Genomic DNA, 23,219 nt, shown 5'->3' with positions numbered 1-23,219 from the left:
CTAATTTCATGCTTTTATGTGTATCTGTCCAGTTTTCCCAGCACCACTTATTGCAGAGACTGACTTTTCTCCATTTGTATTCTTGTCACCTTTGTCATAGATCAGTTGACCGTAAGTGCTTGACTCTGTTTCTGGGTTCTCTATCCTGTTTCATGATCTGTGTGTCTGTTTTAGTGCCAGCACCATGCTGTTTTGATTACCGTAGCTTTGTAGTATAGTCTGAAGTCAGGGAGTGTGATTCCTTCAGCTCTGTTCTTCTTTCTCAAAATTATTTTGGCTGTTTGGGATCTTTCGTGCTTCCATACAAATTTTAAAATTGTTTCTTCTAGTTCTGGAAAAATGCCATTTGTATTTTGATAGGGATTGCATTGAATCTGTAGCTCATGCACCACTTAATTGTAATGCTCAATAAAATATTTAATTCTTGATAAAAAGAGTTGAGAAACAAATTTGGCTTAAATTATTGTTACAGAAAATTCAAATCTGTTAAAAAACTGGGTAGAGTTTATATGCTAAGGTAATTGGGGGCTCTTTGAGCATGAATTTTATGAACAATTTCTCTCAGTTGATGACATCTGTCTTATTTGCGCTTTTACAGGAATTTATTGTCTGTCAGTCACATGCCTACCTTAAAACATTTCTGGTGTAGAACTACTTCTTAGATCAACCCCCCCTCCTCAGGGACTGTGCGGGTTTCCCAGGCCTGTCAGCTGTAGATGGTGAGCTTCGGGGACCCCCCCCAAACGTCTCAGCACGGAAACTGTGCTAGGTCCCCCCCTCCTCCAGGAAGGTGGGACCGTGACAGTGTGGTGCTGGAGCCAGTGGGAGAGGCTTGTCAGCTTTGGCAGGATTAAGCGACACTGCCCACATCACTGGGTCACACTGGAGACTCCGCTTTTTCTAGGAAACAATTTAACAGTGAAACAATCCTTTGACTAAGGCAGGTTTTAACTCTGCTTGCAAACCGTTCCAATAGCGTTCCTGTCTCATGAAACCCCTGAGTGTTAGTCCGTGTGCCTCCCTGTGCTGCTGCTGGGGCCATTCAGCCAGACAAACGCCGAACTGCTGAGAAACTGTGTGCAAGGTGGTTCGCCTCCACTTGTTCCCTGGGAAACTTCTAGAGGGAGAACACGGTTAAAGCATTAAAATGCATGTGAACATCTCTTTCATTTGTCTCGGTTGAGTACTGTTTTCACATTTTTAAAGTAATCTCATGATGTTGTATACATGGGGAAATCTCACCGTGACTGGTTTCTGAGTTTACAAAGCTGGGTGCAAAAGGCAGATACAGTTTCTTGACATTTTAGATAAGAAAAGGAAAGTGTTTTATTTCTTTATCTTCATTCAGCAGTCTGCAGACTCAGGTGTCGTGCATCAGGCTTTGTACGGAGAACACGATGAGATTGTTTTAAGGAAATTAATTTCCTGATCTTAAGTTTCATATGTGCTTTTTCCTAAAACATATTCATCTGAGAAGGCATTTGAATTCTGCTTGTACATCACTTCTCTCTGTGCTCATTCCCACCCTTCCCCGCCTTTCCCCGCCTTGTGCAGGGAACCACGCACCTGTCCTCCTGCCACCACGAACCCTCCACACACATCTGGCTGTGTTGCTGGGTGTGGGGTCGTCTGAGGAAGGGAAGCCGACAAAGTTAGTGATTCTAATGAGTAGGTAAAAATTATCCTCGGCATCTCTCATTCCTTGCTGTCAACATAATTGAAAGAGGACATAATGGATAGCTAAGGGTATTTTTTGAGGGTAGAATTGAGGGTCACTGTTATAACAAAATGTTTATTCTATCATCATCCACTTACGAGTGTGACCTGTCTCCCTGCCTGTAGCTGTCAAAAAAGTCATTGATGCTGAACTGCTTCCTTCACTAATACATTGGAAAAGAATCTCTATCCATCTCATTGAGAGATGCATTTTCAATTACATTTTAAGTGTTAATATTTAATACTCATTGCAAAGGTTATATTTATGTTTTACATTTTAGGTCAATTATGGAAGTTAAGAGTGGTGATAACTTAGTCAAAGAGAAATTTTTTGTCGTTTTGAATCTTTATGTCATAGGAAAGTGGACAGTACATTTCTGATTTTATGTAATACACGTATGTGTCTGTGTGCACGTGTTGGTGTGTGCACGCGTATCCACATGTGTGTTCATCAGTGATTACAAGATACTGTATGTAGTTCCCTGTGCTGCACTGTAGGACCTTGTGTTTATGTATTTTACACATAGTAGTCAGTATCTGCTAATCCCAACTCCCAGTCATCCCTCCCTCCCCTTCCTCCCCAGGTAACCGTAAGTTTGTTTTCTATGCCTGCGAGCCTGTTTCTGTTCTGTAAATAAGTTCACTTTATTACTATTATTTTTAGATTTCACATATAAGTGATATCACATGGTATTTTTCTTTCTCTTTCTGGCTTACTTCACTTAGTATGATCATCTCCAGGTCCATCTATGTTGCTGCAAATGGCATTATTTCATTCTTTTTTATGGCTGAGTAGTATTCCAGTGTATAAATACAGCACACCTTCTTTATCCAGCCATCTGCCAGTGGACATGTAGGTGGCTTCCATGTCTTGGCTGCTGTAAATAGTGCTGCTGTGAACAATGGGGTGCAGGTATCTTTTTGATGCACAGCACATATTAGTGTGTGTGCATTGTAATCTGTTTAACTATTCCCCTATTGATGGTGACTTAGATTGTTTCTGTGTTTTTTTTCCTAGAATAAGTAATGCTGTCATTCTCATCCTCGCATACTCATCTTTTTGAGTGCAGTTGCTTAATACATGGGACTGCTAATCAATGAATATTCATGTATATGATTTGGATGGATACAGTCTTAACCAGCTCAAGTTTTATCCACGTTCTGTGTTTCCTGCTCTGATGAAGAGTTGTCATGCCACTGCTTCAATTAAAATTCTGAGATTACTAGAGAGGTTGAACACACTCATATAATTTATTTGATAGTAGCATTTATATGATGTTCAGATGTTATTTTACAAGTTGCCTTTTTACGTTCTTTTCCCGTGTTAAGTCTGTGCCCCGTAATCCTCGTCTCACTGAAGGAGTGCCGATTGTGATGCCTTTGCATCTTCTAAGCAGAGAAACCCCGACTATTTTTCCCTTTCAATATTTTTATTCCTTTTTTATCTTACCGCATGGTTTAAGACAGGCAGCATTGTGTTAAATGCTAAAATAATCACAATATCCTTTTCTTTTTGACTCTGACAAAAAAGATTTTAGTGTTTCACCATAGCATGATTGTTTGCCGTAGATCTGAGCTAAATACCCTTTTACAAATGAAACATATTTCCCCTTCATTTTAGTTTACAGAGTATTTTTAAAAATCAGGAATGAGGTTGAAACATGTCAAATGCCTATTCAGTACCTGTGGGAATAGGTTTCTCCCCATTTCTTTAATGCCTTTTGAGTGAAATAACAAATATTCTAATACTGAATTATTCTGTGAGGTATATGTTTCAGTACCACTGGGTTCGGCTTGCTAATGTTTTATTGAGGATTTTTGCATTTTCAGGGATGGGGTGGAGTGTCTTGGAGTTTAGCACATTTGATTCATATTTTATGTCACTGTGTCACCTCGAGGGCAAGGACTTTCTTGTGCTGTCACCCCCTCCTCCCACCCCCACCCCATGTGGAGGTGACAGAGCCTCGTGTCCGGATGACGGTCCACTGCGCGTCAGGGACCAGTGGCCACCTGGCCCCTAGTTTACTTGCCGCGGGCTCTTCTCCAGAGTCTCCCTCTTAATTTTTATTCATTTCTCATTCTGCTGGTGTCTGTCTTCTGAAGGGTGCCTTTGTTAACATCTGTGAGTGGGAAAGCTTTCAGAGTCCTTGGGTGGCTAAAAATATGTTTATTCCCACATAAAATCTAATTTTACTGAGCGTTGGAATGAAAATTCACAGTCATTTTCCTCTGAAACCACTGCCGGGAAGTCTGATCCCAGCTCACTGCTTCCTTCATCCGTGATCTCGTCCCTCCTGCCCCCTCACCCCCGCCCCCGGTTTCACCTTAAAAGGGCTTAAATATTGTGCATTCGTGTTATAATTACTGTAATTGGATAAGCATTTCTACTTGCTTTAGTGAAAGCTTCTCTGGCACTTGCCCAGGAGAAGCTCACTGAGCAGATCACACTTCTGGGTGACATTTTATAAACTTTCAAAGTGGGTCCGCTTTTTAAGGAAGCCACCTGACCCTCCTCTTGGTGTCTGCTTGCTCTAATCCCATCCACCCCGCGGGCCACACTGGCCTTCTGCAGATCGAGGTCCTCGGAGGCTCCGCGCCTGGGCGAGGGTTTCTGTGTCCTGGTGTTTTGTTCGAGCACATTCAGGGCAGCCGTTTAGATGGAGTGTTTCCTTACAGACCAGAAGGCGTTTGCTGCAGAAGCTCAGGGAGAAGTTCCACAGCGTCTCCTTAGTATTGACCCACCGTGTTCCAACTGCTGCACAGAAACTGCGGGTGACCCCCAGGGACCCTCAGCCCTGCTCCCTCACACCCTAGCCTCCATCTGTGGAGTCAGAGACCAAGGCTGACTTGGCAGGACGCCTGCTGTGGTGTCGACAGTAGAGAAGCCTGCGTGTGTGCAGGTGTGCATTTGCGTGTGTGCACATGTGTGTCTGCGTGTGTGCACGTGTGCGTCTGCGTGTGTACAGGTGTGCGTCTGCGTGTGTGCACGTGTGTGTGCACCTGTGTCTGCAGGCATGCGTACCCTCTCAGAGTGGGTCATGTAGGGCTGCGTGACAGCTGTCAGGGAGACTGATGCTGCGGTCCTGCCTCTCGTGGCCGGGAGCCTTGCCCCCGTGTGCCACCCCATCGCCTGCTTGGCCAGCCCCTCTTCCTGGGTCACCCTGTTTTTTGTCACTCCTAGAAGCCAATACGCCTCAAGGTCATGGTTCCTGACTTCCCCGAACCCGTCCCTGAATATTACCCCCTCTCCTGAGAACCCTTGTGCTTTTCTGCCTGTCCACGGGTCGCAGCGCCCAGACACCATCCTGGACATCGTCTTCTCGCCTCGCAGAGTCCTGGGCCCATGTCTGGTGGCTCGCATGCGTGGTTCTGACCGCAGGAAGCGGCCCTTGGTTTGTAATTCACGCAGTTACTAGTCATATATCTTTATTGACTTAATGAAGCTGCTTAAGAAAATAATTAGCAAAGGGCGCTACAAGAGGAAATAATTGGAATAAATTGATAACAGATCTTACAACCTTGATTTCTAGGTGTGTATTGTCTCCTTTTAAAGAGCGCCGAGGAAGAAAGGGCTCCCCAGACCACCTGGGTCTCAGCCTCCTGCAGAACTCTGCGGCCTGCAGCGCTTGCCCTAATGAAAGCGGAACATGCTCTGAGGAGTAGATCTGCACTCAGTTAAGGAAAGTGAGTGGTGGCAGCTGCTGACCGCTGACAGGACGTGCTGCCCGCGTGTGACCTCAGCTCTGCATCTCCCCGAGGGGCTGCTGTGGACGGCAGGGCTCCCGAGTCCTGGGTGTTTCGTGCAGCAGGTCCCTCCTGGTGGACGGCTGCTTCCCCGGAGTCTCCCGCCCCCAGCAGTGCGACTTCCTCCTCCATGTGATCATAAATAGTGTTCACGGCGCTGCCTCCTCTCTCTGGAGGGTGCAGGTCAGAGCTCCGAGGGCTTGTTCAGGGGCACCCCTTCGATGCCTTGGGGCCCCATTACGAGTCCCAGGACCAGCACTCGTCTGCAGGGCCCTCCGGCTTCCTGCTTGTCTGGGGACCCTCATCAGAGCCCCGTCCCGGGGCTGCCCCCGTCTCCTGCTGTCCTTCCTGCAGGTCTTTGGCGTCCGACACAGCTGTCCCACCACCAGCAGCCTGGTCTCCACCCCGGGGTGTCTGGGCCTCTCTCTGTGGCTCTCGGGTCCCGCTGTCCCTCCTGCCCCTCCACCTTCATCGCCCAGCTGTTGGTAGGGCTGGGGCATAGGTGCTGAGCCGCCGTATTTTTTTCACCCTTACCTGCATCCAGCTCTGGGCTAAACACTGGGTGTCCATGTGAGGGTAGGATTCGCCACTGCAGCAGCTCACAGCCCATGAAAGGCTGTTTCTCAATCCTTCTTTTTCCACTGTCACCCGCCTGAGGAGCTTTCTCCCCAGTGGTCACAGATTTTAACTCCACAGATGCACGGATGCGTTTCTGTGCTGCGGCCTTGAAGGGCCACAGACCACAGCAGTGTCGAAGGCTGACCCTCCACGTGGGGCTCAGCGTCCCACCTCGGGTCCGGCCCTGCTCACCCAGGCTCACGGGGTGCTGTCCACATCTGTCCCAGGGGCCAGAGGGCGCGGCCGGTGCCGGTGACCGTGGACCGAGGCGGCCGCAGCCCTGAGCCTGGGGGCCCTGACGGCCCCTCTGCCTTGAGCCCGGGAAGAGCGTGCAGGTGTGGGGGCCTGTCCTCCTCTCCCTGCACCGTCCACACTGGGGGCCACGGAGCTTGCCCTCTTCCTTCTTGCCTCCGAGAGCCCCTCGGAGGCACTGGCCCTGACCCAGCCCTGAGCCTCTCCGGTTTCTGCATCTGTGTCTGTCATCCCCTGACCGGGCACCACTGGCTGCCTCCCTGTCATCCCTCCGACCCAGCACGTCTGGGGGGCCTGGGGCCCTTCCCTGTTCCCTGCTCATCTGGCCTCCCCTGTTCAGGAAACCCTTGGTGGGCCCCCACGGCCTCACTCCCCAGCCTGCCCTCCGTGTCTTCATGACCGCGGCCCAGGTCAGCCGCTCTCCTTATCTTGTGCTGTTGACTTCTGCAGCACGGTCTGCCGCCAGAAACCACACCGTGCTCCTCCGGTGTGCGCGCGGCGCTGGCCCCGGGCCCTGCGCCGACACTGCCCTCAGGTCCTGGTGGGTCCACTCGGAAGCTGCCTCGTCACAGACCCGTCCCTGCTGCTCCAGCTCCAGGCCGCCTGTCTGACCTGCAGCTTGCGTTACGTTCCACCTGTTCTGCGCCTCAGAATGACGTGTTTCCCTTGTGTTATAGTTGCTTTGCCTCCTGGTTTCTCCCTTGCTGCGTACGTGAGCTATGTAAGCAGTAACACCTGCACATGAGCGGTTTCGTCCAGTGTTTACTGACTCGCAGTGAGAGGGGCCGCGAACCCATGGCTGGCTCAGCTGACTCTCGTGGACGGGGAGACGGGCCGCGGGGCTCGGTGCCCATGCGGATTCAGCGCTGAGCTGACTTGCAAGGGGCCGGGCTGCCGGAGGAGGCTTGTGCAAGGTACACGCTCAGAACTGCGCTTTTTAAAATCAGTTGTCAATTCCTTCTTTTGTAAACCTCAGATCACAAGATACAATTAGTGTCAAGAGCCTGTTTCAGCAGAACACCTTCCCTGCAAAGTGGAAATGCTTGACCCCAGGGGACTTCATTTCTGGGCAAGAAGGACACTGTCCCTTGAATTTTGTGCCCCATTTTGCGACACTTGTGCTGAAAACCATGAACGTGATGGATGAGCACATGTCCCTGTGCCACACGATCGGCTGGAAATTAGCATTTCGCTAACACGGGGAAGGAAATACAATTCAAGGGCTTGCAAGAGAAACTTGAAGTTAAGTTACGGAGAAAAAGAGGAGCCCACTAAATACGTTCACCCTGCAGCTCTGCCTTGTCCTTGCTGGGCCGGGAGGCGTGCGCACTGTGAATTTAAAGGGCAGAGAGAACAAGGAGCAGGCGTCTCTACCTCACAGGTGCACGTGGCCTCGGGGAATTCTCACGGTAGCGTCTTTAAGAGCAGGAGAGAGTCACGCGTTTGCTGAATAATAGATCACTGCGCTCCCTGAAGTGGGCGCTGTTCTGGAGGACTCCGTGGAGTTGGCTTTGGTCCTCCGATTCTGGAGTTTCTAAGCAAACTGCTCTCCTCTTCATCTTTGATGCCCAGGGTCGCGGGAGGATGGTGAGCGGGAGTGGGGTCCGCGTGCTTGGTTCGGGGTCTCGGATGCCCCAGCGCTGTGGCTGAATCAGAAGCGAGGTCCTGCTCTTTTTCTGCCGGTGGAAGCCAGGACCCTCGCAGAGCCGCCCCGAGTGACCGGCCCTCCCATGCCACCCCCGTCTCCGTGCCTCACAGGGATGTAGTGACAGAGGAAAGGGGGGCTTCGAGTTTGCCCTGTGTTCGGTAACTTCCAGTTTGAAGAAATGAACACAGGAAGCCCTGCTTCCGCCAGGGACATTCTAGCACAGGAGTGTTCGAAGGTGCAAAGTTAATTACCTTCTTCCTCGTCCCCTCCTTTCTTATAATGTTTCCACTCTGATTCAGCCTAAGTCCCCGGAAAGGGCCTTGCTGTCCTGCACTCACTTGTGTCAGTTCATCTTCCCTTCCTAAAGCCCCAGGCACTTTCTCGAGCAATTTGCAGTGGGAGTGACTTGACCCTAAGTAAGCAGTGATTCCCTGAACTTGCTTTTTTCCCCTTTAAAATGCCCCAGAATGAGATTTTTCACGGCGTTGTGTCAGAAGTGCAGCTCTGAGAAGGGACCCCCCCCAGCTTCTCCCAAATTTCTGCTCCTTCCGGGCGTTGCTTCCTCCCAGGGAAGCGCATCTGTGATCAGGTGCCAGGCTGCATCAGAGTCTTTGTGGAGGAAGGGCCTTTGGAGTCAGGATGCCGGTCGCCACGTTCTGCACGTCTCTGACGCTCACCGTCTCTAAGTACCGTCCCTGAGACCCTCCCGGGACCCGGATCGGGCAGGTCCCGGCCTGAGGAGGGCTGTGTCTTGGGCTGCCCTGTGTCGTGGCTCCTGCGGTGTCCGTGCTGTGATTTTTAAGTTGCTGTTTCCAGCGCCCCATGCACCACCGTGGGCTCATCTTTTCCTCTTTGTTTGGACGCGATCCCAGCAAACTGGGGACCCACCCAACACTGATAATCGTGTGTGTGTGGGAAACTATGTTCAGACTTCATCCTGGACTGTTAGTTCCTGTTGGATTTTTCCTTTGAGTGCTTCCATTTTGAAGAAGAAAAAGATAAAACGCTGTATTTTGCAGATTTTCTTTGCATATGATCTTTGCCAAGACTGTTTGGAAACCCCCTGGAAAACTGGATGCCAAGTGTTCTTAGAACCAGAAGCAGATGCCCCGCACCGTTGTCCTGGGGCAGAGCTGCGGCTCACTCGGTTAGGCCCGGTGCTGGCTGCACCTGGCAGACGCCCAGCGCACTGGCTCGCAAGCGTCCGGGACGCCATGGGGTCGGGGGTCGGAGCAGGATCTAGGGGCTCAGACGGACTTGAAGGTGTGGTTCTCTGCGGCTCTGGGGCCCTCCCAGGCGCTCTCTCCAGGTGCAGCCCTCCACCCCTCACCAGCACTTCTAGTCGCTCCAGGAAAACCATCCCAGTGACCGTGCGTTGGTTGGTGACCCGTGTGCACGTCTCTGGACTGGTCACCGTGGTCGGGGGCGAACTGCACTGACTGAGCAGGTCTGGATGGAGGAGGAGGTGGTCCCAGAGGAGGACCAGGGGAAGAGAGAGGAGGACGCGCTCTGAAGACAGAGACGACACGGGACAAGTGAGTCACTCTCACGTCTTCCACGTGAGGAGGGTTTAGCGTCTCAGCAGCTCCCTGTGGTCCAGGCTGCGGTTTTACTGTTGGTTCTTCTTCTTTCTAAGCAGAGGTCCTGCCGATCGGACCCGTGCTAAGCACATGCTCTGCCACCGAGCTGCACCCTCCCTCCCCGGCTGCGGTTCTCCATGCTCGGGTCCATTTTCTGTCTCTCAGGCACTTTTTCTGCAGAGACATCACGACTGATCAAACAGGTCTGTGTTCGGTAGCCATCGATGAGTGAGACAGCAAAGCTGCCCTGTTCAGCTGCAGTTTCACATCCACCCTGCTTCTCGTTAAAGAGCTCTGTCAGTTAGACAGCAACGTGTAAAAGAGAAAGAGCAAGTTACTATCCTTATGAAAACACCGGGACACGTGGGAGCAGGGCTGGGAGGAGCAGTAACACGGACACTCAGTGGCCAGAGCTGCGTGGCTGGGGATCACGTGAGTCCCCTGGGATGGAGGTGTCATCAGGGCTACACAGGCATGCGCTCGAACCCTGAATCCCCCGCCTGGACAGAGAACCTCAAGTAATTCTTGACTCGGAGAATTTCAGCCGCGCCTTCAGATGTGGGCCCTTCATAAGCTTCTGGCCTTTGGCGTCTTCACTTCCTCTGTGAAAGGCTTTGGTTACTCTGGGTTTTCCCAGCGGGCTGGTAGCACGAAGTATCCACGCCCCCTCCCTGAGCCCTAACCCCTCTGGTCTGACGTGATGGAACATTCTCTGTCTCTCTCGTTCGTTCCATGTGTGTCAGAGCCCAGGGAACGCATCACAACTGGAGCGCGGACGTCTGCTTTCCGCACAACCTGCGACTGCTTTACCCGGGAACCAAAGGCAGTTTCTTAGCTCTGTTTACTGTTCCCACTTTTCCTTTTGAGCTTGAAACTGCTTTTGGAATAAAAAGGGCGGCAGCTACAAGGGCAGTGAGGAGGGCACGGGAGCGAGCACAGAGCAGACGGGGGGACCCGGCCTGGCCACCGTGAGGTGGGGGCATCTGCCGTGTGACGGCTGCACCTCCAGGTCGGAGACCTGAGATGAGCCCCTAGAAATCACTCTGCGTGAACTCACCAAGAGCACCCCAAAATATGTACAGAACTGTTAGCAACGGGAAAACTGGAAACAACGCAGGTGCCTAACAGTAAGGGACTTGTAGGGCCGATTGTGAGTCTTCAAGGCAAGAAAAAATCGACTGAGTACAGGACATCCCGGAGAGACTGTGGCTTCCATCCCAGACCGCCGCTGTAAAGCAGCTCACACAGGGCTTTTGGTTTCCCGGTGATGAAAGTTATGCTTACGCCGTACTGCAGTCTACTAAGTGCACAAGTGCACTGTGTCAAAAAAAACCCAATGTATTTTCCTCAATTAAAAAGTACTTTATTGCTGAAAAGTGTCAACCATCACCTGAGCCTTCAGCAGAGGTTCTCGCCTTGCTGTTCACTGGTCCGGGTGGAGGTCGCTGAAGGTCGGGGTGGCTGCAGAAACTTCTTAAACCGAGATAGCAGTGCAGGGCGCCGCGCCGACCAACCCTCCCCTTCACGAGTGGGCCCACTAGCAGGAGGCGCTGTCCGACAGCGTCTTACCCGCAGTGCAGCCTCCCCCGGGATGGGGATCGGGCCTCTACAGCTTGCTGCGTCTCTTCACCAAGGCTGTGTCATGTTCTGCATCCTTTGTTGTCGTGTCAGCAGCCTCCACAGCATCGTCATCCGGAGGAGACGCCATCCCAGGAGAACACTTTTTTTTTTTGCTCATTCATAAGAAGCAGCTCCTCATCCGTTCAAGTTTTATCCTGAGATGCAGCAGTTCCGTCCCATCCTCAGGCTCCACGTCTAATTCTGGTTCTCTTGCTGTTTGCTGCACATCTGCGGTGGTCTCCTCCACCGAAGTCTAGCGCCTGCCAAGTCGTCCAGAAAGGATGGAGTCAACTTCCTCCAAACGCGTTAATGTTGATATTACTGCTAATGTTGACTCTTCCCCTGAATCACGAACGTTCTTCACGGCATCTACATTGGGGGCCATTTCCAGAAGGCTCTCAGTTGACTTTGCCCAGTTTCATCAGAGGAATCACTGTGTAAGGCAGCTCATAAGGCAGCCTTATGAGACGTATTCCTTCAATATGAAGACTTGACAGTTGAAACGACTCCGTGATCCAGGGCTGCGGAATGGAAGGCGTCTCAGCAGCCGTGAGGATGGCGTGAATCTCGCTGTCCGTCTCCAGCAGGGCTGTGGGGGACCAGATGCGTTGCTGGTGAGCAGTAATGTTTTGAGAGGAATCTTCTTTTCTGAGCAGTAGATCTGAACAGTGGGTTTAAAATAGTCAGGAAGCCTTGCTGTAAACAGGAGGGCTGTCATCCGGGCTGTTGTTCCGTTCACAGAGCACAGGCAGGGTGGATTTAGCACTGTTCCTAAGGGCCCTGGGGCTTTCGGATGGTAAGTGAGCAGAAGCTTCAGCGGAAAGTCACCAGCTGCATTCGCCCCTAAGGGGAGAGTCGGCCTGTCCTTGAAGCTTTGAAGCCGGGCACTGACTTCTCTCTGGCTAGGAACGTCCTCGATGGTGTCTTCTTCCAACAGATGGTCATTTCACATGCGTTGAAGGTCTGGAACCTGCAGGGCTGATGGCAGCTGGGCCTCCTGGAGACCAGGCTGCAGCCTCCACACCTGCACTCCCTGCTCCACCTGCGTTGTGACGTTCTGGAGAAGGCTTCTCTCCTCAAACCTCACGAACCACCCTCTGCCGGCTCCAGACTTCCCTTCCGCAGCTGCCTCACCGCTCAGCATCCAGAGAGCTGTGGAGGGTTAGGAGCTGGCTCTGGACTAAGCTCTGGCTGAAGGGAAAGCTGTGGCCAGTTTGACCTTCTCTCCAGACCATGGAGACTCCCTGCATCTCAGCAAGGAGGCTGTGTGGCTTTCTCACCATCCTTCAGTTTCCCTCAAGAACTTGTCCTTTGCCTTCACTACTTGGCAACTGCAGGGCCCGAGAGGCCTCGCCGTCAGCCTTTCCTGGCTGTGGACCTGCCTTCCTCACGAAGCCTCAGCATTTCTAGCTTTTGGTTTAAAGTGAGAGACATGCAACTCTTCCTTTCACTTGAACATTTAGAGGCCGTTGTAGGGTTATTTGTCGGCCTAATTTCAACCCTGTTGTGTCTGGGGGACAGAGAGGCCCGAGGGGAGGGAGAGACTGGGATGACTTGGTGGTGGAGCAGTCAGAACACACAGTGTTACTGATGAAGTTCCTCTGTTACACGGAAGCCCCAAAACAGTGGACAGCAGTAGCACTGAAGATCGCCGATCACGGATCTCCATAACAAGTACGGTAATAACGAAAGAGCTTGGAATGTTGGGAAAAGCACCAAAATGTGACACAGAGACACCAAGTGAGCAAAGGCTGTTGGGAAAACGGCGCCAACAGACTTGCTGGATGTAGGGTTTTCACAAACCTTCAGTTTGAAAAACACAATGTCTGCAAAATGCACTAAAGGGAATGCCTGGGCAGGAGGCTGGCCTGACTCCGCAGTGACGGAGGAATCTCGACGGTCCCTGAGTGAGCAACGCAGGCAGGAGAGCGGGATGTCGGCTCTGGGAACATCCGGCCTTTTAACCTTAAATGCCTTGAAATAAATACGCAGTTCAGATCGACAGTCACAACAGATGTGTGTTCACTGTGACCGGGAACCCAGGCGGGTGTCCAGTGTGTGCATTGCAATCAGTGTTTGCGGGGAGTGCTCGCTAAGGGAGAAATGGTCGTCCCCTCACCTTTTTAGGGCTGTACGTTTGAAAGTAAGCACAGGGCATTTAGTCGCATGTGATCAGACTGGTGCCGGGTCAGAGATTTTGGTGAGAAAACAGGATTTTCGGAAGGTGGTGTACAACACGCAGCACTTCGGCTTGGTGAGAATTAACAGAACATGACCACATGTCTGGGGCCACGTGAAGCGTTTGTGGGTGAGCATTTGTGGTCAGACTAGCTCAGTCTGAGAACACAGCACTTTTTCCAGCGTGATGTTATAAATAAGTCTGCTGAAAAACACTCGCATTCCTTCGAAAGTCTGATTCACTTGGGGAAAACAGTAATTCCATGTATCAGTGCAATAAAAAAGGGGCAGAGGTTTTGTAGTTTACCGGAGTGTGTGTATGGGTGCCTCTTTACGAAGCGCGCTGCGCTCAGTTTATCTGGGGCTGGCTCTCACTTCTCTTCCTGGAAAGAAAATGGCCAAGTATTAATATTCCCTGGGACTGTTCTTCTGTTTCTCGGAATCGGCCTGGTTCTTTGCAGACCCAGTCTAAGCTCACAGAGACCGTTTCCATCCTCGAGCTGTGTGTGGAATCGGAAGCCCTGATTTAATCACCTCTCTGTGGCTGAGCATTTTGACGTCGTGAGCCCTGCTTATCACGACCTCCAGCCCTGCTGGAGACCCACAGTGCTCGTGTGCAGGGCCGGGCCGTGAGGCCGGTGCGGGGCATGGCGCCGGGCCTCGCCTGGAGCACCTGCGTTGTTTTCCACCTGCCGCTTCCCCGCCTGGCCTCGCCACGCAGCCATTCCCGACTGACTGACTGTTGCTCAGTGTGGTGGTTTTTGTCATGTGCAAAATCCATGTGTGTTCTTTGCTGCCAGGGGTGGTTTACCAGTTTCTTTATCATGTTTTCCCATCTCTGTCCATTCCTCACCACAGGCCCTCCCGGCATCCGAGGCCCGGCCGTAGCGCTGCCTGGTTCCCCACGTCGCTGGTGGATGCCCTCGGCCCGCACCCGCTCCACCGCCATGGGCACCGCTCAGGTACCGTGTGACCCTCCTCCCGGCTTGGGCCTGGGCCGTGTGAGTCTCGGGGATGGGCTCTCAGGGGTGGGTGTCTGGGGCTGAGTGTGGGGCTGGGGACCCACTGGTTCCATTGGAGGCTCCCTGTTCAGACGGAGTCGTGTCTGCGAGTGGCTTGGAACCGGGGCTCATCCGTGTGGCGCTGGGGAAGCTGGGGAGGCGGTGGAGGTGCCTGGGAGTGAGAGTGAGGGGCGGTCTGGGCTCCTGTCCTGCCCCCAAGTCACCGTGCACTTGGAGGAGGGAGCCGGGGCCCACAGGTGGGACCGCATGAACCCCCCCCCCCAGGCTGGCCTTCTCCCCAGGGGTGGAAGGGGCTGCCCGGTGCTTAGAGGGCCTGCACGTGGGGGTGCTGCTGGCCCTGCTCGTGTGTGTGGGACACAAGACGTCCTAGAGCTGATGGCAAGTGAAACGGGACACAGACACACCCCCTCCCACTGATGGCGCTCTCACTGCTGAGTGTTCGCTCCCCAAACACCCAGGACCCCCAGGGCCACATGCCCACCTTGGGTCTCCGCGCACACAGGAGCGCCTCCGAGAGCAGAGGGTGAGCAGTGAATCAAGAGTCCACGCCTTTGCTTCCGTTCGGTGCTCGTAGATCGGGCAGCGCCCTGTGGTCCCACTTCTTCCTCCAGACGGGTTTGTCCCGATGGCGTGGATGTTCAGGCAGACGCTTGCCCCTGGTGCCGCCTGCCTGCCTTCCGTCCCCGCTTACCCCGCACGCCGGCATCTCAGTGACGCTCACCTTCTTGATGGTCTCAGAAGGGGTGTTGGCTTGGTGTCCGGCTCCATGGCGGGAACGTGGCTGCTCTTTGCTGGGGGTTTTGTGTAGGAGCCTCAGGAGGCCGAGCCTTTTCTTTCCCTCTCGTTAAAGATCTGATTCTCCCTCCGCTTCAGCAAAGATGGCACGCAGGCCTGCTCAGCCCTGTCACCAGCCCTGCGGGCGGGCTCCCTGCAGCCGAGCAGAGGCAGCCGCGTGTCTTCCCCCACGAGTTAGGTTCCGTTCTTGATTGCGGAGAAGAGTTCACTCTGGCGCAAGTCACAGAAGAGGAGCTCCTTAGAGGCTGTTGGGGGCACCACAGACCCCTTGTGGGGCTGCACGAAGAGGCCGCACGAGACGGCCAGGGCCTGGCGGGACGAGGAGGCGCCCGGCACCCGTGCAGGCCTCCCTCCTGGGACGCAGTCCCTGCCGAAAGGGCCAGGACGGGGGTGCGGGGAGGGTGACAGCCTGCGCCCGGCGCCCAGGAGGGCTGGGAAGCTTCTTTTGTTGCTGTGGTTGGTGTTTGTGCTCCTGTCACACTCGGGGAGGGGGCAGTCACAGCAGGGGCGGTGTCAAGTAGGGAAGCCGGTTAGACTGTCTGCAGCCCTGGGCTGGAGCCCGCGCTGCGGCCCCTCCCTGGCTACCTTCCTTCCTTCTTTCGCCCCCTGCTGTCAGATGCACCTGTCCTGCATGGAAGGAAATCACGCTTACTTTTACCCCAGGGGGTCCCCAGATCTCAGGAGCCACGCAATCCAGCTTCTAGGCAAAGGTCTTGGAATGAAGTCCATTCGGTTCAGCGTCACCCCTCCTGAGCTCGGCCCCTAAGCGCTACACACAGCCAGTGTGGCCCCGCGGCCTAGAGGAAATCAGGTCCAGGCCGGTTCAGCCTGTTTAAGTATGTACGTGGCAGCGAAGAAAAGTTGTGGGCGGTGATGGCAGCTCTGGTTTCCACGGCGGGGCACGTGCTCGGTGCTCACACTCCCTCTCTCCCCGAAGAATTCCATATTCCCACGGCCCCGGCCCGCGACCGCGCTGGTCTGGGACCTTCACCTCCCGTGTGAGGACGTGTGATCATGCTTCACCCTCCAGGACCTCAGTTCTCGGTGGCCCTGCCCATGTGGGCCTCCTCTCGGGAGGGGTCTCGGCGGGACCTCATGTGCTCGGATCATGTTCTCCCGGGAACCTGAGGTCTGTGCATGTGAACCTGGGTTCTAGTTCCCTTCTCAAGGCTCTGCTAAGTCACCAGATTCTCTCACTACTTAGAGAGCAATGAAATAAGAAGCCATTTTATGACGGTGGCTGTTTCAAGCCTTCACACTTAAACTTTCCCCCCAAGTCGGCCAGTCCATGGAGTCGGGGACACAGCAGCGACATCGACTTGCTGGTGGGTTGGTGGTCGTGCTCTGACACTCATGCGTTTATCTCAGTGGGTTGATCGTGGGCCTCTCCCGTCACATTTCAGACCCTTGGTTCTTGTCCGGGAAGGTCTCCCTCCTCCTTTCTCCAGAGTGGGGTGGGAGGTGGGGGGTGAGCAGGGCTCTCCTTACACGCCGCACAAACGCCTGGATCGAGAGCCCCTAGGACAGCAGACGTCATGGCAATGCAGTAGCTGTGTCGTCCAGAAGCACTTCCGTCTGTGTTGCCTGGAGCCACGTCTGTCCCGCAGCCCTGGGGAGACAGGAGCCGGGGCACCAGGCCTGGACTCGGCCGTTGTCTGGGGCAGCTAGCGCGCACGTCCGCAGGGGACAAGGTGCTGGCTGTGTTCCTCTTCCTTCCCGCGAGGTGCGCGCCCTGTCCCGTCCTTCTGTGGATCATCTCTCCCAGGGACACGTGGTCTCAGCATAAATATCACTCAGAGTTTTAGCTGTGAAGTTTCCCCTTGTACCAATGTATGAGCTTTGGTTATTCACGGGGAATCACTGTTTAAATAAGTAAGTGCACGTGCTGGGCTGTAGAGGGTTGGCTAGAAAGTCTAATGAGAGTTTGAGGAGGAAGTTTGCACTCGAGGAATGCTGACAGTGTCTCGCCTGCAGCTCAGGGTAGACCTGTGGACGTACGGACGTGCAGACGGAGTTCAGAGTTTGAGCCTGGGAGGGTCACAGGGTGGTTCTTGGGGGGGCGGGGGAGATGGAGATGTCTCATCCATCTGCTCGACCCTTGCAGGGTGTTGGGCAGGTTGGAGGGCTTGGCGAGGCTGACGTGGCACTAGAGCTGGAAATACAGCTTAGAAGGGTGACTTTTTAAAAAAGACAAACTTCTTAGAGCAGTTTTAGGTTCAGGACAAAATTGAGAGGAAGGTACAGAGATGTCCTGTGTACCCCTTGACCCCCGTGTTATCAGCACCCCCACCAGATGGTCCATTTATTACAGCTGGGAACCCTCCACGGACACGTCACCATCACCCTGAGTCCATGGTTTACACTGGGTTCGGCCTTGGTGTTCATTCTGTGGATTTGGACAAACGTATAATGACATGAATTCATCATTATAGTGTCACACCGGGTGTCTTTTTAAGTTTCCTCCACGTCTCTCCGTGGCTGATAGCTCTTCCTTTTCAGTGCTGCAGAAGATTGTTCTAAAAACAGATTTGGAGAAGGATGAGTGCCCCTCAGGGAGGCCCTGGGGAGAGGAGACCAGGGACAGAGCAGAGGTTGCAGATCCAGTGGGAGGAGGGGCAGGGTGAGGTGCCCAGTGTGACCCGTGGCCCGAGGCCGTGGCAGCAGATGCAAGGTGACGCCACCAGGAGGCAGCTGACTGAAGGGAGACCATGGCCACCGGGGCTGGAGGTTTCTGGGGAAGCAAGAGCCTGCGGTTACTAACCACGGTCATTAATAACCCTCGAGTGGTGAGGCGCTGTGGTTATTCCGTCTGCAAGCCGAAGTTCATGCCAGCAGCCAGCTGCTCAGAAGCTCTCAGCAGTGGGTGTGCATGTTATTTAGTTAAATCAGAAAGCTGCATTCCAGCAAGAGAAAAGCAACAAATGCCACGAGGGAGCTCCCACAAGGTTATCAGCTGAGTTTTCAGCAGAAGCTCTGCAGGCCAGAAGGGAGCGGCCCGAAGCGCTTACAGTGAAGAAAGGGAAAACCTGCACCCAAGAACACTCTGCCCAGCAGGGCGCTCGTTCAGACTTGATGGAGAAATCAGGCCTCACAGACCAGCACCACCCAACCAGCTTTACAACAGATGCTGGAAGAACTTCTCCAGACAGGAGAGAAAGGCCACAGCTCGAAGTCAGAAAATTGCAAAATGAGAAAGCTCACCAGTAAAGGCAAACGTACAGTAAAGACAGGAAGCCGTCCACACGCAAGCCAGTAGGGAAGCTAGCAGACGACAGCGGCAAAGCGGTCTGTGTCCACGACGAGCAGTTACGGGAACACAGAACGATGAAGTGTGAAGTGCGACATCAAAGCCCCTGAGGGCGAGGGGAGGAGAGCACGCATGCAGGCATCTGGAATGCATTTGAAATTAAGAGATTAGCAATCATGTATATATATATATATACAGACTTCTATACCAAAATCTCCTGGAAACTGCAAGCCGATAATTCGTAACAGATGTGGATGCACAGACAAAAAGAATGAGAAAGCTTCATTCCATTCACTGACTCAGTCCAAACATGTTCCCCCGATTGTGTGATGTTAGGTGTGTGTGGCTTTACGTTATCAAAGCGTTGAGATTCACTGAGGACTTAGATATTAGGTCACTGTCGGAACCATCTTTTAAGAAAATAATATAGAAAAAATGGAAGATATAGAAGAAAATCATACAGAAAGGATTTGGTGGATTGTCATTGTCATCGTCCAAAACCAGGACCCTGACCCTTGTCCCGGGAGCCCTGTGTCCCAGGCACAGCCCTGACTGCTGCCCGGGGCTAACCCAGTCCAGATTTCATCACGCCCGCCTGTTTCCTTAGTCTCGGCGCAGGCCCGAGCTCCCGGCTCTGGAGTCTGGTCTGGACCACTTTTCCAGGGGAGGCGTCTTTAAGTCTCTCGCCTGCTGCCCCTTCTCTCGGGGGCCTTTGACCTGGACGGTCCCCTGCCGTCCAGAGCGCAGGGTGGCTCGGGCCACAGCACAGCGGGCACCTCTGTCCTCTGCCCGTCCCCACACCCTGGGCAGTGGGTCCAGATGCTGATGACTTGTGTGTCCCTTGGCGAGACTGTGGGTGCAGGCGGCTTCTTTCATCAGACAGACATCATGTCGGCTTCTCTCTCCGTGAAATCAGCCGCTGTGGATGGTTGAAGCCTAAATCCTTTACTTTCCTGGGAGCTGGGAAGTAGTGATACTTGATTTTATCCAAATTGGAATTGTTTGTGTAAAAAGAGAGCCCCCTCCGTCTGTTTCATTAGGCAGTGGAGGGCGCAGGGTCAGGGCTTCCTCTCCCCCATCTTTACAAGTTCGCGGTGTGTCCTTGTGTTTCGCGCTTTGCGGGGCTCTCTCTCCCCTGGTTTTCTTGTGAATGGTATTCGTGAGCTTCGTATGTTTTGATGTGGGGATCGGGGGGGGATTGAAACTGTGCTGCTGTTTTTATAGCATTCACTGTGTTCTACATACGTGGCTTTAAAGATTATTAATACATTTTCATACAGAACTTAAAAAACAAAACTCTTGTGATTTTTTTTGTTCCCTGCATTCATGTTATATAATACTTGTACACTTATTTCACATATAGTCTTCTAAAAATAAGTAAATGCTTTTTGTATTTGTAACTTTATTCAGAAGATGTGTTTAAATCATTGGTATTTACGTGTGTCATTTTAGATATATTTTAATGGATTATTTAGTAGATAAAACATTTTAAAATATTAGCAATATGTTTTAATATATCAGATGCAGATAATTTTAAAGATGATTTTGACATTTAATGATGCCTGTTGACATAAGCATTTTTAATACTGAGCACTCTTCTAAGTTCCTCTTTATTTAAAATGTTTTGTCCCTTTGTGGTGAAGCACAGATGCTAATATTGCCTCAGCTTTTCCATGGAAATAAATGAATTAGAAGGGAAGTATGCTTGTAGGTTGGGGAGGTCAGTAAATTTTCTATCAGGAAGTGGAAATGAATAGAAATAATAGGGATGGTTCATGTATAAATCAGTTTAGTTTTTTAATAAGAAATTTAATTGAAGTATATCGTACCTACAGGGAAGTATGCCATTCTTAGGGTTCCAGCTCCCCGAGTTTTCATGGAGGGGACACGTCCTTCTGACCATCAGCCGGATCGGTACCTGAAGCGTTCCCGGCTCCACGAGGCCTGGGTGCCCCGCCCGCTGTTCCTCTTCCTGCCCCGCCGGGATCGCCCTCGTCTGCCGTCTGACAGCACAGATTCGTGCTGCTTGTATTCCAGCTTCACATGAATAGAATGGTACCATGCATGTCATCCTGCCCTTACAACGTTATTCAGATTTAATTCTCATGCCATACAATTAACCTGTTTAAAGTCCATAACTCGGCAGTTTTCAGCGTATTATTTTGCATACTCGCAGAGCTGCGCCACCGTCACCACCATCAGGTTTAGAAATGTTCATCTCCCACAGGAGAAGCCACACGCCCCTCCACCACCCCACTCCAGTCCGCCCGCCCCGCTCGAGCCCTCGCCACCACCAGTGGGCGCTCTGTCTCCACGGACTTCCCCGTTCTGGGCGCGTCGTGAATGGAAGCACCTGGGATGTGGTCTTTTGGGTCTGGCTTCTTTCGCGGAGCCTCATGCTTTCAAGGTCCATCCGCGGTGTGGCTCACCGGTCCTGTCTTCTCCTTGCTGGATGACGTTCAGTTGTGTGGCTTCGCACATTTTATTTTACGTAGCCACCGGCTAGCGAGCTTTTGGGTTGTGTATGCTTTTCGGCTATTATGAATAATTCTGCTGTCAACATCGATGCACACAGTTTAGTGTGGATTTGTGGTTTCACTCTCTTGGGTGCAAGCTTGGGGGAGTTGATGGGTCCTCTGCTAACTCCATCTAACATTCTGAGGGACTTCCTGGCTGTTTTCCAGAGTAGCTGCACCATCTTACATCCCCACCATCAGTGCACGCGGGTTCCTGTCTCTCCACGTCTTTGCCCACGGTTGTCACCATCTCTCTTCCGATTCAGATCGTCAGAGTGCATGTGAAGCGCGTCTCCTGGTGGTTATGGTCTGTGTTTCTCTGAGGGGCAGTGCAGCTGTGTGTCTTTGCACGTGCCTGCTGGCCGTTTTGGGGAAATGACTATTCAAAGCCTTTGCCCACTTTCAAAACTAGGTTAGTTGTCTATTGTTGAGTTGTAAGAGTTCTTTTAAATCCTAGAAACACGTTTTTCTCAGATGTATGGTTTGCAAATATTTTTCCTATTCTGTGCATTGTATTCTCACTTTTTTGGCAGTGCCCTTTGAAGGATAAAAAGAATTTAACGTTGATAGTGTCCAGCTTGTCTGTTTTCCCTTTGGTTGCTTGTGCGTTCGGCGTCATACTTAAGAACCACTGTCCAGTCAAGGACATGAAGATTTATACGGTGTTTTCTTTTAAGAGTTGTGTATTTTTTGTCTCTTACATTTAGGTCTTTGATACTTTTTTTTTTTTGGTCTTTGACATGCTTTGAGTTGATTTTTATATGTGGTGTGAGGTAAGAATCCAACTTTTTTTTTTTTTTTTTTGCATGTGGATGTTCAGTTTTCTCAGCATCATTTGTTGAAAAGACGTTCTTTCCTCACGGAATTGTCTTGGTGCCTTTGCTGGAGATTAGTCAGCCGCAGATGTATGAGTGCGTTTCTGGACTCTCAGTTTTACTCTGTTGATCTATAAGTCTGTCTTTATGCCAGTTTCACACTTTTGAGGGGTGCTTTGTAGAACTTTTTAGTAAGTTTTGAGATTGGGTATGTGAGTCTTCCAACTTTATTCTCTATCAAAATTGTTGGCTACTGAGAGTCCCTTGTAATTCCATGTGAATTTTAAAAGCAGTTTATTAATTTCTGCAAATAAGTCATCTGAGATTTTGATGGAGATGTCATTTACAATGTAGATCAATTGCCACCTTACAAGTATTATGTCTTTTGATCTGTGAACATGATATGCTTTTCCATGTAGGTCAACAGTGTCTGGAAGTTTTCAGAGTGTAAGTTTTGCACTTATTTTGTTAATTTTATTCCTAAGTGTCTTATTCTTTTAGATGCTACTGTAAATGGAATTGTTTCCTTAATTTTATTTTCATTTGTTCACTGCAAGTGTGTGGAAACACCGCTGACTTTTGTGTGCTTTGTCTTGTGTCCTGGAGCCTTACTGAGCTCACTGATTAGTTCTAATGTTGCAGGAAATGGGTTCCTTAGGGTTTTCTTTATACAAAATTACTTCATTTACTGATAGAGACAGTTTTCCTTCTTCCTTTCCAAGTTGTATACCTTCAGTGTCTTTATCTTGTTTGGTTGTCCTGGCTGGAACCTCCAGTGTGGTGCCGACTAGAAGGGTGAGAGCACACATCCTCGTCTTGGGGGAAAGCACTGCCTTTCACTATTGAGTATGACACTAGCTGTGGGTTTTTCACTGCTGCCCATTTTCAGGAAATTTGTGGGAATTATCTTCTATTTCTAGTTAAGTGTTTCAACATTTGAATTTTGTGAAATGCCTTTTCTGTGTCCTTTGAGATGATTTTTTTAATCCTTTATTCTATTAATATTTTTACATCATTAATTTAGTTCTGGACACTAAGCCAACCTTGCGTTCCAGGGTAAATCTAGTGTTGCTTTCTTTTATTTGCTCTTCCCCCCAACACTTGTTTGTGGATTATCTGTGCTGTGTTAGTTGTAAATTGTTCCTTGTTTGTGCCACGTTTTACTTGCTCCTCCTCTGGCTGATGGACATTTGGTTGGTGCACAGGTGCTGACTATTATGAGCAGCACTGTTCTGAACGTTCTTTTGTTTGTCCTGTAGTGAAATTATGTTTGCACTTCCTTGGTGTGTACTTGGAAGTTACAGTTCATACACTTGCCTGTACGCAGGGTGAATGGATGTTTCCAAACAGCCTTCCTAAGTGGTTTTTTGCCAGCGTACGCGTCCACCAGCAGCGTGGACACTTCCTGTTCTTCCAGATTTCAGCCAGCTCTTGGTATTTTCCGTGCTTTTCGTGGCGGTCATCCTGG

The 23,219-nt window shown here is 51.4% G+C and overlaps 1 long non-coding RNA gene across 1 annotated transcript in view; it reads left to right on the top strand.

Moving 5' to 3' along the window:
- LOC140689548 (uncharacterized) overlaps positions 1–20,341 on the top strand; it is a 56,205-nt gene extending 35,864 nt beyond the window's left edge. The window contains exons 2-3 of the long non-coding RNA XR_012064595.1: positions 14,215–14,318; positions 20,256–20,341. This is a non-coding gene — a long non-coding RNA (uncharacterized lncRNA). The remainder of the gene's footprint in view (positions 1–14,214; positions 14,319–20,255) is intronic.
- The last annotated feature ends 2,878 nt before the right edge of the window (positions 20,342–23,219 follow it).

The sequence above is a fragment of the Vicugna pacos genome, chromosome 26, assembly GCF_048564905.1.
Source record: "Vicugna pacos chromosome 26, VicPac4, whole genome shotgun sequence".
Classification (NCBI taxonomy): Eukaryota; Metazoa; Chordata; class Mammalia; order Artiodactyla; family Camelidae; genus Vicugna; species Vicugna pacos.
The sequence above is the reverse complement of the archived record's forward strand: the minus strand, read 5'-3'. Positions and strand labels throughout refer to the sequence as shown.